Here is a 15979-nt window from a genome sequence, read left to right as displayed (position 1 = left end):
TTGGAGGGAGGACAGCTTCTCTGCTGGGTGTGATGTGGAGGGCTGGGTGTGATGTGGGGGGGGGGGGAGGAAGGGAGGACAGCTTCTCTGCTGGGTGTGATGTGGGGGCAGGGGGCAGGGGGGACAGCTTCTCTGCTGGGTGTGAAGGGAGGAACAGCTTCTTTCGCTGTGGGAGAGGTGCTGGGTACAAAGTGATGTAGAAGGAAGAGGGGGGCAGGGGGAGGAATTGTGGGAGGACAGCTTCATTGTGGGTCTGCTGGGTGTGATGTGGAGAGAACAGCATTGTGGGTACATTGTGACAGCTTGAACGCTGTGGGAGAGGTGGAGGGCAGGGGGTGAGAAAGGGAACATTAGAGCTTACAAAGATGCACCAATGTACTTTTATCATAATTAGAAGGAAGAGGGACATTGCTGGGGGGGAACATTGTGACAGCTGGGGGTGAATCAGAACATTGTGGGTACATTGTGACAGCTGGGGGTGAATCAGAACATTGTGGGTACATTGTGACAGCTGGGGGTGAATCAGAACACATTTTGTTACTTTACAACCTTAAATTGATTTTAAAAGATTATTATCTTCAATCTACACCTAATACCCCATAATGACAAAGCAAAAACAGGTTTGTAGACAGTTTGGTTGTTTGTTTTTTTTGTCGCAAAACTATCACATTTCCATAATTATTCAGACCCTTTACTCAGTACTTTGGCAGCGATTGCAGCCTTGATTCTTCTTGGGTATTGTGCTATAAGCTTGGCACACCTGAATTTGGGGAGTTTCTCCCATTCTTCTTCTCTGCAGATCCTCTCAAGCTCTGTCGGGTTGGATGGGAAGTGTCACAGCACAGCCATTTTCAGGTCTCTCCAGTGATGTTCAAGTCCAGGCTCAGGCTGAACCACTCAAGGACATTCAGAAATGTGTCCCAAAGCTACTCATGCGTTGTCTTTGCTGTGTGCTCAGGGTCATTGTCCTGTTGGAAGGTGAACCTTCACCCCAGTCTGAGGTCCTGCGAGCTCTGGAGCAGGTTTTCATCAAGGATCTCTGTACACCGATCTGTTCATCTTTCCCTCGATCCTGACTAGTCTCCCAGTCCCTGCCGCTGAAAAACATCTCCACAGCATGATGCTGCCACCACCATGCTTCACCGTAGGGATGGTGCAAGGTTTCCTCCAGACATGATGCTTGGCATTCAGGCCAAAGAGTTGAATCTTGGTTTCATCAGACCAGAGAATCTTGTTTCTCATGGTCAGAGTTCTTTAGGTGCCTTTTGGCAAACTCCAAGTGGGCCGTCATGTGACTTACTGAGGAGTGGCTTCCGTCTGGCCACTCTACCATAAAGGCCTGATTGGTGGAGTGCTGCAGAGATGGTCGTCCTTCTGGAAGGTTCTCCCATCTCCACAGAGGAACTCTGGAGCTCTGTCAGTGTGACCATTGGGTTCTTGTTCACCTTCCTGACCAAGGCCCTTCTCCCCCGATTGCTCAGTTTGGCCGGGCGACCAGCTCTAGGAAGAGTCTTGGTGGTTCCAAACTTCTTCCATTTAAGAATGATGGAGGCCACTGTGTTCTTGGGGAGCTTCAATGCTGCAGAAATGTTTTGGTACCCTTCCCCAGATCTGTGCCTCGACACAATCCTGTCTCTGAGCTCTACTTTCAATTCCTTCGATGCCTTTCCAGATCATGTCCAATCAATTGACTTTACCACAGGTGGACTCCAAGTGGTAGAAACATCTCAAGGATGATCAATGGAAACAGGATGCACCTGAGCTCAATTTTGAGTCTCTGTCTTAATAGTTATGTAAAAAAGGTATTTCTGTTTTTGTTCTTTTCTCCAAAAATGACTAAACCTGTTTTCACTTTGCCATTATGGGGTATTGTGTGTAAATTGAGGATGAGTTTTTATTTAATCAATTTTAGAATAAAGTAATGTAACAAAACGTGGAAAAAGTCAGGGTCTGAATACTTTCTGAATGCACTGTAAATGTAGAAGTCTAACAATCTGCCTCCCTCCCTCCCTTTCTGCCTCTCTCTCCCTTTCTGCCTCTCTCTCTCTCTCCCTTTCTGCCTCTCTCTCCCTTTATGCTCTCTCTCTCTCTCTCTCTCTACCCCTTTCTGCCTCTCTCTCTCTCCCTTTCTGCCTCTCTCTCTCTCTCTCTCTCTCCCTTTCTGCCTCTCTCTCTCTCTCTCTCTCTCTCTCCCTTTCTGCCTCTCTCTCTCTCTCTCTCCCTTTCTGCCTCTCTCTCTCTCTCTCTCTCTCCCTTTCTGCCTCTCTCTCTCTCTCTCTCTCTCCCTTTCTGCCTCTCTCTCTCTCTCTCTCTCCCTTTCTGCCTCTCTCTCTCTCTCTCCCTTTCTGCTCTCTCTCCTTTCTGCCTCTCTCTCTCTCTCTCTCTCTCTCTCCTCTCTCTCCCTTTCTGCCTCTCTCTCTCTCTCTCTCCCTTTCTCTCTCTCTCTCTCTCTCTCTCTCCCTTTCTGCCTCTCTCTCTCTCTCTCTCTCCCTTTCTGCCTCTCTCTCTGACTCTCTCTCTCTCTCTCTCTCTCTCTCCCTTTCTGCCTCTCTCTCTCTCTCTCTCTCTCTGCCTCTCTCTCTCTCTCTCTCTCTCTCTCTCTCTCTCTCTCTCTCTCTCTCTCTCTCCCTTTCTGCCTCTCTCTCTCTCTCCCTTTCTGCCCCTCTCTCTCTCTCTCTCTCTCTCTCTCTCTCCCTTTCTGCCTCTCTCTCTCTCTCTCTCTCTCTCCCTTTCTGCCTCTCTGTCTCTCTCTCTCTCTCTCTCTCCCTTTCTGCCTCTCTCTCTCTCTCTCTCTCTCTCTCTCTCTCTCTCTCTCTCTCTCTCTCTCTCTCTCTCCTTTCTGCCTCTCTCTCTCTCTCTCTCTCTCTCTCTCTCTCTCCTTTCTGCCTCTCTCTCTCTCTCTCTCTCTCTCTCTCTCTCTCTCTCTCTCTCTCTCTCTCCCTCCCTTTCTGCCTCTCTCTCTCTCTCCCTTTCTGCCTCTCTCTCTCTCTCCCTTTCTGCCTCTCTCTCTCTCTCTCTCTCTCTCCTTTCTGCCTCTCTCTCTCTCTCTCTCTCTCCCTTTCTGCCTCTCTCTCTCTCTCTCTCCCTTTCTGCCTCTCTCTCTCTCTCTCTCTCCCTTTCTGCCTCTCTCTCTCTCTCTCTCTCTCCCTTTCTCTCCCCCTCCCTTTCTGCCTCTCTCTCTCTCTCTCTCTCTGCCTCTCTCTCTCTCTCTCTCTCTCTCTCTCTCCCTTTCTGCCTCTCTCTCTCTCTCTCCCTTTCTGCCCCTCTCTCTCTCTCTCTCTCTCTCTCTCTCCCTTTCTGCCTCTCTCTCTCTCTCTCTCTCTCTCTCTCCCTTTCTGCCTCTCTGTCTCTCTGTCTCTCTCTCTCTCTCTCTCCTTTCTGCCTCTCTCTCTCTCTCTCTCTCCCTTTCTGCTCTCTCTCTCTCTCCTTTCTGCCTCTCTCTCTCTCTCTCTCTCTCCCTTTCTGCCTCTCTCTCTCTCTCTCTCTCTCTCTCTCTCCCTCTCCCTTTCTGCCTCTCTCTCTCTCTCTCTCTCCCTTTCTGCCTCTCTCTCTCTCTCTCTCTCCCTTTCTGCCTCTCTCTCCCTTTCTGTGTTAACGAGCTGTGTGTGGATGACCCTGATAAACACAGTGGTGGGAAGATTGTGAGTTTAAACATCAGTTTTCCAAACCTACACTGTGATTATGAGTATATTTTACAGTCATTCATATCCACTGTTATATACTGTATTACTGTCTGAATGTACTAACTTATACACAATGTACATCTTTATTATATTTTGCCGATATGGTCTGCCCAGAAGACCAGCATCCCGGAGTCACCGTTGATGTTGACACTGGTGTTATGCGGGTACTATTTAATGAAGCTGCCCACAGGAAGTCCAGGATCCAGTTGGGCGGGGTTCAGACCCAGGGGAAGTGATGATGGCGATTGCATTGTCTGTGGATCTATTGGTGCAAATTGTATGATAGTCAAAAACTGATTAGTTCGGATGGTAATAACAGATGATTATCCAATGTGATAGATATATATGCACACTACAGTTAAAAAGTTTGGGGTCACATCGAAATTTTGAAAGAAAAGCACATTTGTTTTGTCCATTAACATAACTGGTAGGAAGGTAGGAAACAACACCTCCCCTTCGCCTCCCTGCTCAGCCCCATCCATCATCAACACTGGGGCCCCACAAGGGTGCGTTCTGAGCCCTCTCCTGTCCTCCCTGCTCAGCCCCATCCATCATCAACACTGGGGCCCCACAAGGGTGCGTTCTGAGCCCTCTCCTGTCCTCCCTGTTCACCCATGACTGCATGGCCACGCACGCCTCCCACGCACGCCTTCCACAATCATCAAGTTTGCTGATGTCACAACAGTAGTAGGCAAGATTACCAACAATGACGTGACAGCCTACAGAGAGGAGGTGAGGGCTCTGGGAGTGGTGCCAGGAAAATAACCTCCCCTCAAGTTCAACAAAATGAAAGAGCTGATCGTGGACTTTTGGAAACAGCAGAGGGAAAACCCTCTTATTCACATCAACCGGACAGTAGTGGAGAAGGTGAAAAGCTTCAAGTTCCTCTTTGTACACATCACAGACATACTGAAATGGTCTGCCCACACAGACAGCGTGGTGAAGAAGGTGGAACAGCGCCTCTTCAACCTCAGGAGGCTGAATAAATTTGGCTTGTCACCTAAAACCCTCACAAACTTTTACAGATCCACCATTGAGAGCATCCTGTCAGGCTGTATCACCGCCTGGTACGGCATCTGCACTGCCTGCAACCGCAAAGCTCTCCAGAGAGTGCCCAACGCATCACCGGGGGAAAACTACTCGCCCTCCAGGACAACTTCAGCACCCGATGTCAGGAAGGCCTTAAAGATCATCAAGGACATCAACCACTCAAGCCACGGCTTGTTCACCCCGCTACCATCCAGAAGGCGAGGTCAGTACAGGTGCATCAAAGCCGGGGACTAAGAGACTGAAAAACAGCTTCTATCTCAAGCCCATCACTGTTAAATGGCCATCACTAGCCGGTGACCACCCTGTCACTCAACCCTGCACCTGAAAGGCGGCCGCCCCATATACATATGGAATCACTGGTCACTTTAATAATGTTTACATACTGCTTTACTCATCTCATATGTATATACTGTATTCTACTGTATTTACTAACTAGTCACTTTAATAATGTTTACATACTGCTTTACTCATCTCATATGTATATACTGTATTCTATTCTACTGTATTTGAGTCAATGCCAAACATTGCTCGTCCTAATATCTACAGTGAGGGGGAAGTATTATAGATTTGATCCCCTAGTGATTTTGTATGTTTGCCCACTGACAAAGAAATGATCAGTCTATAATTTGAATGGTTTATTTGAACAGTGAGAGACAGAATAACAACAACAAAAATCCAGAAAAACGCATGTCAGAAATGTTATAAATTGATTTGTATTATAATGATTTAGGAATGATATATGTTCGACAAGCAGGTGTCCACATAGTGTAATTGGTCTACCCTACATTCCAAAATTAAAACAAATTATATTAATCTCCTTTGAGTGTGGACTGTTATTATTATACATACTGGTTACATTACGCTGCACTACAAACCATGAGTCTGGGAGAGAACGTAGAGCCCTAGGTCATAGGTCATGCTGTTGGTTCATTGGTTGTGCAGGGCGGCTTACGGTTAGCTTTCAATTATATAGTTTATTTTCAATCGCCTGGTGATATTTTCATAATCTCTTCTTCGTTCCTTTCTCCAGGACTGCTCTGTGGGGGGTAGACTGCTCTGTGGGGGGTAGACTGCTCTGTGGGGAGTAGACTGCTCTGTGGGGGTAGACTGCTCTGTGGGGGTAAACTGATCTGTGGGGGGTAGACTGATCTGTGGGGGTAGACTGCTCTGTGGGGGTAGACTGCTCTGTGGGGGTAGACTGCTCTGTGGGGGTGTGGGGGTAGACTGCTCTGTGGGGGGGTAGACTGATCTGTGGGGAGTAGACTGATCTGGTAATGAGTCAGTCCTGCTCTGGTCTAAAGTAGTGTACTATGTAGGGAACAGGGCTCTGGTCTAAAGTAGTGCACTATGTAGGGAATAGGGCCCTGGTCTAAAGTAGTGATCTATATAGGGAATAGGGCTCTGGTCTAAAGTAGTGCTCTATGTAGGGAATAGGGCTCTGGTCTAAAGTAGTGCTCTATATAGGGAATAGGGCCCTTGTCTAAAGTAGTGCTCTATATAGGGAATAGGGCTCTGGTCTAAAGCAGTGTACTATATAGGGAATAGGGCTCTGGTCTAAAGTAGTGCTCTATATAGGGAATAGGGCTGTGGTCTAAAAGTAGTAGGGCTCTGGTCTAAAGTAGTGTACTATGTAGGGAATAGGGCTCTGGTCTAAAGTAGTGCACTATGTAGGGAATAGGGCCCTGGTCTAGTGTACTATGTCGGGAATAGGGCTCTGGTCTAAAGTAGTGCACTATATAGGGAATAGGGCTCTGGTCTAAAGTAGTGTACTATGTAGGGAATAGGGCTCTGGTCTAAAGTAGTGTACTATGTCGGGAATAGGGCTCTGGTCTAAAGTAGTGCACTATATAGGGAATAGGGCTCTGGTCTAAAGTAGTGTACTATGTAGGGAATAGGGCTCTGGTCTAAAGTAGTGCACTATATAGGGAATAGGGCTCCATTTGGGATGCAGTTTGTTATTCTCAGGTAATGACTACTGTCTGAGTGCTGGTAAACAACCAGGTAAATCATCATGGTAAATTGGTAACAGAAACGACTGTGAAGTCTAGCTGAGGCCTCATGCTGTGTGAACAATATACACTACACTCAACACTTTAGGCCACAACTAAACACTGTCCCTAATGTCAAAATCAAATTAGATTTGTTACATGCTTCATAATCAACAGGTGTAGAATAAATGTGAAATGCTTTCTTACGGTCCCGACAACGCAGAGAGAAACCACATTAATAAAAGTCACATTAAATGGATGAGTGACGGCGTACGACTCTAATCTCTCAGTATTACATAAACTCTTCTTCTTCAATCGGTTGTAGTGTGACTTCCATCCCCTCCTCCCTCACAGATTCTAAAACAAGCCAAGATCTTTGACTTCATGGAATAACACATGATGAATATAATCCTCCTCATCATGTTTCTCTGAGGGGGTCTGTACTGGCCTTACATAGAAGAGAATCGGGGCATGACATCACACTATTCAGTATTCATCCTCTATTTTGGGACATTGTGAAATATTAAGACTGATATAGAAGTTATTCTCCAGCCTTCTAGATGATGATCTCTATAAATTACAGCATTCTCTACTTCCTTAAATGTGCATCTGACTTTTCTCCTTTACCAGCATATGAAGAGAAATCTGAATGATCTCATTCTCTCGACCCTATTTTAAATATCTATTTAGAAATCTGAAATGGAGAGAGTTGACTTTTGGCCTCTAGCTTACAAACACGCAGCTATATCTATATCCATACTGCATTTTGATCCGGGTTGTATTTTAGGAGCTGGCGTTGCAGCAGATGGTTTTAAACTTATCGTCTGAAATACCAAAAGTCGAAGGTCGCTCTGCATGTGGATAGACACCAGACCCCCTCTCTCTTCTGTATCCATCACCCCATAGAGGGGGTCCTTAAATAGGATCCTGTCTGCCAGGAGAGATCAAGACTGAGAGAAAGAGTGTTACGATGTTGGCAGGTACCCAACAGAAATGATCTGACCACCGTTGTCCTCTCTCTCTACCTCTCTCTCTCCCCCCCCCAGTGGTGGGTCTTGATATCCAGGATGCGATAGGTCATCATGAGGTGGGGCACATAGACAACTCCATGAAGGTTCCTCTCAACCATGGATATGGTTGTCGCTTCGAGGGAAAGTAAGGAGACACTGCTGACCCCCACTACACAGACCTCTGATCAAGATGGCACCGACAGAGATGGTCCTTAAAAAACTATGCAGTTATTCATTTTTTTTGGTATTATTTCTTACATTGCCCAGAAAACCTCACGTCTTATTACATACAGCAGGGAAGAATTATTATAAAGAGAGATGTCAACCTCCCCCCCCCTCCCCAAACAGATCCCTCGTCGGCCCTGAAAGAACTTCACTGGACTCTATGTAACCTGGAAACCATACATCCTGAGGCTGCATTTATTGTAGCTGGGGATTTTAACAAAGCCAAGAATTTAGGAAGTTTTAGGTTCTATCAGCATATCGAATGCACAACGAGCTTTCTGGATCATTGCTACTCGAACTTCCGCGATGCATCCAAAGCCCTTCTGCAAATCTGACCACGACTCCATTTTGTTGCTCCCAGCCTATAGACAGAAACTAAAACAGGAAACGCCCGTGCTCAGGTCAATACAACACTGGTCTGACCAAGCCGCGTCCTCAGAGGATGCGCAGACCAGCTGGCTGGTGTGTTTACGGACATATTCAACCAATCCCTATCCCAGTCTGTTGTCTCAACATGCTTCAAGATGGCCAGCATTGTTCCTGTTCCCAAGAAAGCTCAGGTAACTGAACTAAATGACTATCGCCCCATTGCACTCACTTCTGTCATCATGAGATACTAGTCAAGGACCAGATCACCTCCACCCTACCTGATAGCCTAGACCCGCTTCAGTTTGCTTACTGCCTCAACAGGTCCACAGACGATGCAATCGGCATCACACTGCACACTGCCCCAACCCTATCCTATCTGGACACGTCAGAATGCTGTTCTTTGGCTACACAGGGTGGGGTCTCGACTGGGTCCTGGAATTTCTGACAGGCCGCCCCCAGGTAGTGAAGGTAGGAAACAACATCTCCACCCCGCTGATCCTCAACACTGGGGCCCCACAAGGGTGCGTTTTCAGCCCTCTCCTGTACTCCCTGTTCACCCATGACTGCGTGGCCATGCACCAACATCAGGAGGCTGAAGAAATTTGGCTTGTCACCTAAGACCCTCAAACTTTTACAGATGCACAATTGACAGCATCCTGTCGGGCTGTATCACCGTCTGGTATGGCAACTGCTCCGCCCCCAAACGTAAGGCTCTCCAGGGGGTAGTGAGGTCTGACAACGCATCACCGGGAGCAAGCTACCTGCCCTCCAGGACACCCACAGCACCCAATGTCACAGGAAGGCCAAAAAGATCATCAAGGACAACAACCACCCGAGCCACTGTCTGTTCACCCCGCTATCATCCAGAAGGCGAGGTCAGTACAGGTGCATCAAAGCTGGAACCGAGAGACTGAAAAACAGCTTCTATCTCAAGGCCATCAGACTGTTAAACAGCCATCACTAACTCAGAGAGACTGCTGTCAACATACAGACTCAAATCTCTGGCCACTTTAATAAATGGATTTATTTAATAAACGTATCACTAGCCACTTTAAATAACGCCACTTTAATAATGTTTACATTACTCATCTCATATGTATATACTGTACTCTATACCATCTGCATCTTGCCTATGCCGTTCGGCCATCTCTCATCCAGATATTTATATGTACATATTCTTATTCATTCCTTTACACTTGTGTGTATAAGGTAGATGTTGTGAAATTGTTAGATTACTTGTTAGATATTACTGCATTATTGGCACCATTGTGAAGGACTGTCACATTTAACCTCATTGATAATGTGCCTAGACTAACTTGGCCACTGATTTCAATGTCTCATACTAAATATGAGATCTTTATAGTGAATCTGGATCACGGGAGATTTGAAGACTTATCTTTGGTGTGACTGTAATATGGGTTGATCAGAGCAGAAGATTTACAGGCCTGTCTCCTCTCCTGTCTCCTCTCCTGTCTCCTCTCCTTTCTCCTCTCCTGCGTGTTTCTCCTGTCTCCTCTCCTGTCTCTCCTGCGTGTTTCTCCTGTCTCCTCTCCTCTCCTGTCTCCTGTCCTCTCCTGTCTCCTCTCCTGTCTCCTCTCCTGCGTGTTTCTCCTGTCTCCCTCTCCTGTCTCCTCTCCTTTCTCCTCTCCTGCGTGTTTCCTCTGTCTCCTCTCCTGTCTTCTCTCCTGTCTCCTCTCCTTTCTCCTCTCCTGTCTCCTCTCCTTTCTCCTCTCCTGTCTCCTCTCCTGTCTCCTCCCCTGTGTTTCCTCTGTCTCCTCTCCTTTCTCCTCTCCTGTCTCCTCTCCGTGTCTCCTCTCCTGTCTCCTCTCCTTTCTCCTCTCCTGTCTCCTCTCCTTTCTCCTCTCCTGTCTCCTCTCCTGCATGTTTCCCCTGTCTCCTCTCGGTCTCCTCCTTCTTCTCCTCTCCTGTCTCCTCTCCTTTCTCCTCTCCTCCTGTCTCCTCTCCTGCGTGTTTCCTCTGTCTCCTCTCCTTTCTCCTCTTTCTCCTCTCCTGTCTCCTCTCCTTTCTCCTCTCCTGTCTCCTCTCCTGCGTGTTTCCTCTGTCTCCTCTCCTTTTCTCTCCTGTCTCCTCTCCTTTCTCCTCTCCTGTCCTTTCTCCTCTCCTTTCTCCTCTCCTTCTCCTCTCTCTCTCTCCTGCGTGTGTTTCCTCTGTCTCCTCTCCGGTCTCCTCTCCTGTCTCCTCTCCTTTCTCCTCTCCTGTCTCCTCTCCTGTCTCCTCTCCTGTCTCCTCTCCGGTCTCCTCTCCTGCATGTTTCCCCTGTCTCCTCTCCTGTCTCCTCTCCTTTCTCCTCTCCTGTCTCCTCTCCTTTCTCCTCTCCTGGGTCTCCTCCCTCGTGTTTCCTCTGTCTCCTCTCCTTTCTCCTCTCCTGTCTCCTCTCTCCTCTCCTGTCTCCTCTCCTGCGTGTTTCCCTTGTCTCCTCTCCTGTCTCCTCTCCTGTCTCCTCTGGGATTATCTGATGAACGTTCTACTGAAGTGGATGATCTTCCAACCTGTAATGTCTCATTATCATCATCTCAGTGGGCTAGCCCCTCCCCCTCCAACCTGTAATGTCTCATTATCATCATCTCAGTGGGCTAGCCCCTCCCCCTCCAACCTGTAATGTCTCATTATCATCATCTCAGTGGGCTAGCCCCTCCCCCTCCAACCTGTAATGTATCATAATCATCATCTCAGTGGGCTAGCCCCTCCCCCTCCATGCTGTGCATCAGGACTCCTGGGTTATATAAAGTCTGTGTCCTGCTCTCCCTCCAGGTACCAGGTAACTTCCACGTGTCGACCCACAGCCCAGCCCCAGAGCCCTGACACACCTCATACACAAACTACTGGTCAGTACAGTTCTGTATAACATGTTAACATTGCCAAAGCAAGTGAAGTTGATAATAAACAGAAGTGAAATAAACAATAAAAATGAGCAGTAAACATTACACTCACAGAAGTTCCAAAAGAACAGAGACATTTCAAATGTCATATTATGTCTATATACAGTGTTGTAATGAAGTGCAAATAGTTAAAGTAAAGGGAAAATAAAAATAAATAAATATGGGTTGTATTTACAATGGTGTTTGTTCTTCACTGGTTGCCCTTTTCTTGTGGCATCAGGTCACACATCTTGCTGCTGTGATGTAACACTGGTATTTCACCCAGTAGATATGGGAGTTTATCAAGATTGGGTTTGTTTTCAAATTCTTTATGGTCATACATTGGGCAGGAAGTTAGGAAGTGCAGCTCAGTTTCTACCTCATTTTGTGGGTTGTTTGCACATAGCCTGTCTTCTCTTGAGAGCCATGTCTGCCTACGGTGGCATTTCTCAATAGCAAGGCTATGCTCACTGAGTCTGTACACTGTCAAAGCTATCCTTAAGTTTGGGTCAGTCACAGTGGTCAGGTATTCTGCCGCTGTGTACTCTCTGTGTAGGGCCAAATAGTATTCTAGTTTGCTCTGTTTTTTTGTTAATTCTTTCCAATGTGTCAAGTAATTATCTTTTTGTTTTCTCATGATTTGGTTGGGTCTAATTGTGCTGCTGTCCTGGGGCTCTGTAGTGTGTGTTTGTGTTTGTGAACAGAGCCCCAGGACCAGCTTGCTTAGGGGACTCTTCTCCAGGTTCATCTCTCTGTAGGTGATGGCTTTGTTATGGAAGGTTTGGGAATCGCTTCCTTTCAGGTGGTTGTAGAATTTAACGTCTCTTTTCTGATCATTTCTGATCATTTTTGATCATTAGTGGGTATCGGCCTAATTCTGCCCTGCATACGTTATTTGGTGTTCTACGTTGTACACAGAGGATATTTTTTCCAAATGTAGTGTTTGTCCCATTTTGTGAATTCTTGGTTGGTGAGCAGACCCCAGACCTCACAACCATAAAGGGCAATGGGCTCTATAGCTGATTCAAGTATTTTTAGCCAGATCCTAATTGGTATGTTGAATTTAATGTTCCTTTTGATGGCATAGAATGCCCTTCTTGCTTTGTCTCTCAGATCATTCTGAGCTTTGTGGAAGCTGTTCTCTGGCCAGTGGAGATAGTTCCTGGTGTGGATGTGTTCATGCCATGCTTCTCTTCTCTTCTCTCTGTGTGTGTGTGTGTGTGTGTGTGTGTGTGTGTGTGTGTGTGTGTGTGTGTGTGTGTGTGTGTGTGTGTGTGTGTGTGTGTGTGTGTGTGTGTGTGTGTGTGTGTGTGTGTGTGTGTGTGTGTGTGTGTGTGTGTGTGTGTGTGTGTGTGTGTGTGTGTGTGTGTGTGTGTGTGTGTGTACAACATGGAGAACAGCGACATTATCTAGGAGTTATCTGGACTTTAAGAGAGACTTAGTCAAAGACGACAACAATTAAAAAAACATCAGAGATAAAAACACGTTATGCTAATAACATTACATATTGTAACCAATCAGTGAACATGTCTTCTCTCTGTCCCGCCCCTACAGGAGTACGTAGCCTATAGCCACACAGGAAGGATTATCCCAGCTATCTGGTACCGCTATGACCTCAGTCCAATCACAGTCAAGTACACAGAGAAGAGACAACCCCTCTACCGGTTCAGAACTACGGTAAGTTACCCCAACCCTTAACCCTAGCCTTAACCCCTAACCCCTAACCCTAGCTTCATGTCCACATCCCGGTTAAACCCTAACTCCTGACCTGTCCCCCCTCTCCCCTCCAGATCTGTGCTATCATCGGGGGGACGTTCACGGTAGCAGGCATCATCGACTCCTGTATATTCACAGCCTCCGAGGCCTGGAAGGAGATCCAGATATGAAAGATGTCCTGAGGACGTATCACTACGCTGTCCCGAGCACGTGTCACTACGCTGTCCCGAGGACGTGTCACTACGCTGTCCCGAGCACGTGTCACTACGCTGTCCCGAGGACGTGTCACTACGCCCCCATAAAACTTATTTCTAACATCCAGAAGGGTGCATCTCAATAGTCTACAGGCCTCCTCTCCTTCACCTGCTAGAATAATGACGGTCTTTTCCAAAGCACTTTATACAATTGAGATAGAGACTGGCATCATATTTCCCCGTACGACAACGGGATGGATGGGTCGACCGTAGGAACATCACAAGTTGTGCCTTTAGGTTTGTGAAGCCCACGTCTTTTCAGCGTTCTGTAAACGTTGTTTTCTTATTGTCATTTCTTAATGCTGAATCTGTGACGGTATTGGCTGAATTATAGACCAGCAACAACGTTGCCAATCAGTGGTCAGTGTTTTCTGCCCTGCCTCCACTCCTTTTTCTAGAATGTTTCCCAAAATGCATTGTGACTGACCGTACTGTCTGTTCAGTGTCTGTGTCTCATCCTTCTGTTCTGACATTGTTGTTGCTTTCACCCATTTTGTTTTTCTTTCTGGAACATTTTTAAAGGATTCGGATGTCTTATTTTTGCCAAAAAGAATAGTCGCTTCTTAGTTTCGTATTATATTTTACACTGTCTGTGTGTAAATGTGTTGTGTTCTTTTGATTCGAAATGGATAACAATTCGGTATTATCCGTTTGACCTCGTTTCTGTGGGAAGGGAGGGAACTGTTTTTAGTTAGGGTGAGATTTGGGATATAGCCCTTCTAGTGCATGACTTTTAGACCAGGGCCCATAAAGCTATCATCAAAGTAGTGCACTACACAGGGAATAGGGTGCCATTTGGGATTCCCATCAAGATGTTCTTTATCAATGGTCTCATCACTACCATGCCAACTAAGATGAAGGCCATTGAAGTCTTTGTTAAAACTGGTATTTCTGGACTAGGTCAGACATGTTCCTGTTATGAAAGAATCCGATGACGTGTCATCACTGAAACAACCCGTTGTACTACCAGTAAAGTTACCGTAGTAACCGCGGTGTTCTAGTTCCTACTTCCTCATGACAACAGACAAGCACTGACCTCAGACTATTCAGGCGCCTTCCTTTTAGAGACTGATCTAGTTACTCACTGTCCTTACCCAATCGGCCTGGAATATTCCAAGCCAATGAAAACGTGTTGTATGAAACTGACACAATTATTTTTTTTAAAACATTTTTTTATACAGACGTATTTGTTTGGATTGATACTTTAGTGGCAACAGTCCACACACAGACTGGAGCCCATTGTAGTTCTATAGGTCCACTCTGCCAACGTGTGGTAATGTTGACTTCAGTCCACACACAGACTGGAGCCCATTGTAGTTCTATAGGTCCACTCTGCCAACGTGTGGTAATGTTGACTTCAGTCCACACACAGACTGGAGCCCATTGTAGTTCTATAGGTCCACTCTGCCAACGTGTGGTAATGTTGCAGTGTTGACTTCAGCTCCCTGATTCAGTCCACATGTAGCTAGCTGTGTCTGGGTTCAGCTCCCTGATTCAGTCCACATGTAGCTAGCTGTGTCTGGGTTCAGCTCCCTGATTCAGTCCACATGTAGCTAGCTGTGTCTGGGTTGTTTTATGCTGTCACCTCATCTTAGTCACCAGTCCTACGCCCATCACTGATAAAGGGGGTAATTGTTTAGCTGACTGCAGATATCTGAGACCACATGTCGTTGATCTCCGTTGTTCCGTCCTATCTCAGCTGAGACCGCATGTCGTTGATCCCCGTTGTTCTGTCCTATCTCAGCTGAGACCACATGTCGTTGATCTCCGTTGTTCTGTCCTATCTCAGCTGAGACCACAATTACATTATGTCGAGGCTTTTACGCAGTCATCTTTGTCAAAACGCCATCATTGATGACTCCTTTTATTCTCTCCCTCATCCCTCCTTCAGTCAGGTGGATGGTTGCTCCTCCACCTTTGTTCTGTCCCACTTGGCACTCTATTCCCTATAAAGTGCACTACTTTTGCCTCTAGAGTCCCAAGGGTCTTGGTCAGATGTAGTGCACTCAGTGGGGAATAGGGTGCCATTTGGGATGCACCCTTGAGAGATGCCAGTAGAGTGATACCAACACAGACCTGTGTGAACCAGTTAAATCATCTGGAGGAGAGACATTAAGTCACCAGCATGCATTACATCTCTGGTCTTCATATATTACATCACTGGTCTTCATCTCTGGTCTTCATATATTACATCTCTGGTCTTCATCTCTGGTCTTCATACATTACATCTCTGGTCTTCATCTCTGGTCTTCATACATTACATCTCTGGTCTTCATATATTACATCTCTGGTCTTCATATATTACATCTCTGGTCTTCATACATTACATCTCTGGTCTTCATACATTACATCTCTGGTCTTCATACATTACATCTCTGGTCTTCATCTCTGGTCTTCATATATTACATCTCTGGTCTTCATCTCTGGTCTTCATACATTACATCTCTGGTCTTCATCTCTGGTCTTCATATATTACATCTCTGGTCTTCATATATTACATCTCTGGTCTTCATTCATACATCTCTGGTCTTCATTCATACATCTCTGGTCTTCATTCATACATCTCTGGTCTTCATTCATACATCTCTGGTCTTCATTCATACACCTCTGGTCTTCATTCATACACCTCTGGTCTTCATATATTACATCTCTGGTCTTCATTCATACATCCAGTCCATTCTCTGAACACTCCTCACTCTACAGTGACCTAATCATGAGATGTACTAACAGACTCACATACTGTAATTTGGACACTTCCCATATCGCGATCATAATTATTATTAACAAAATAACATGAGACATGAC

This window comes from Oncorhynchus tshawytscha, linkage group LG08 (assembly GCF_018296145.1).
Source record: "Oncorhynchus tshawytscha isolate Ot180627B linkage group LG08, Otsh_v2.0, whole genome shotgun sequence".
Taxonomy (NCBI): Eukaryota; Metazoa; Chordata; class Actinopteri; order Salmoniformes; family Salmonidae; genus Oncorhynchus; species Oncorhynchus tshawytscha.
This window is presented reverse-complemented; position numbering follows the sequence as displayed.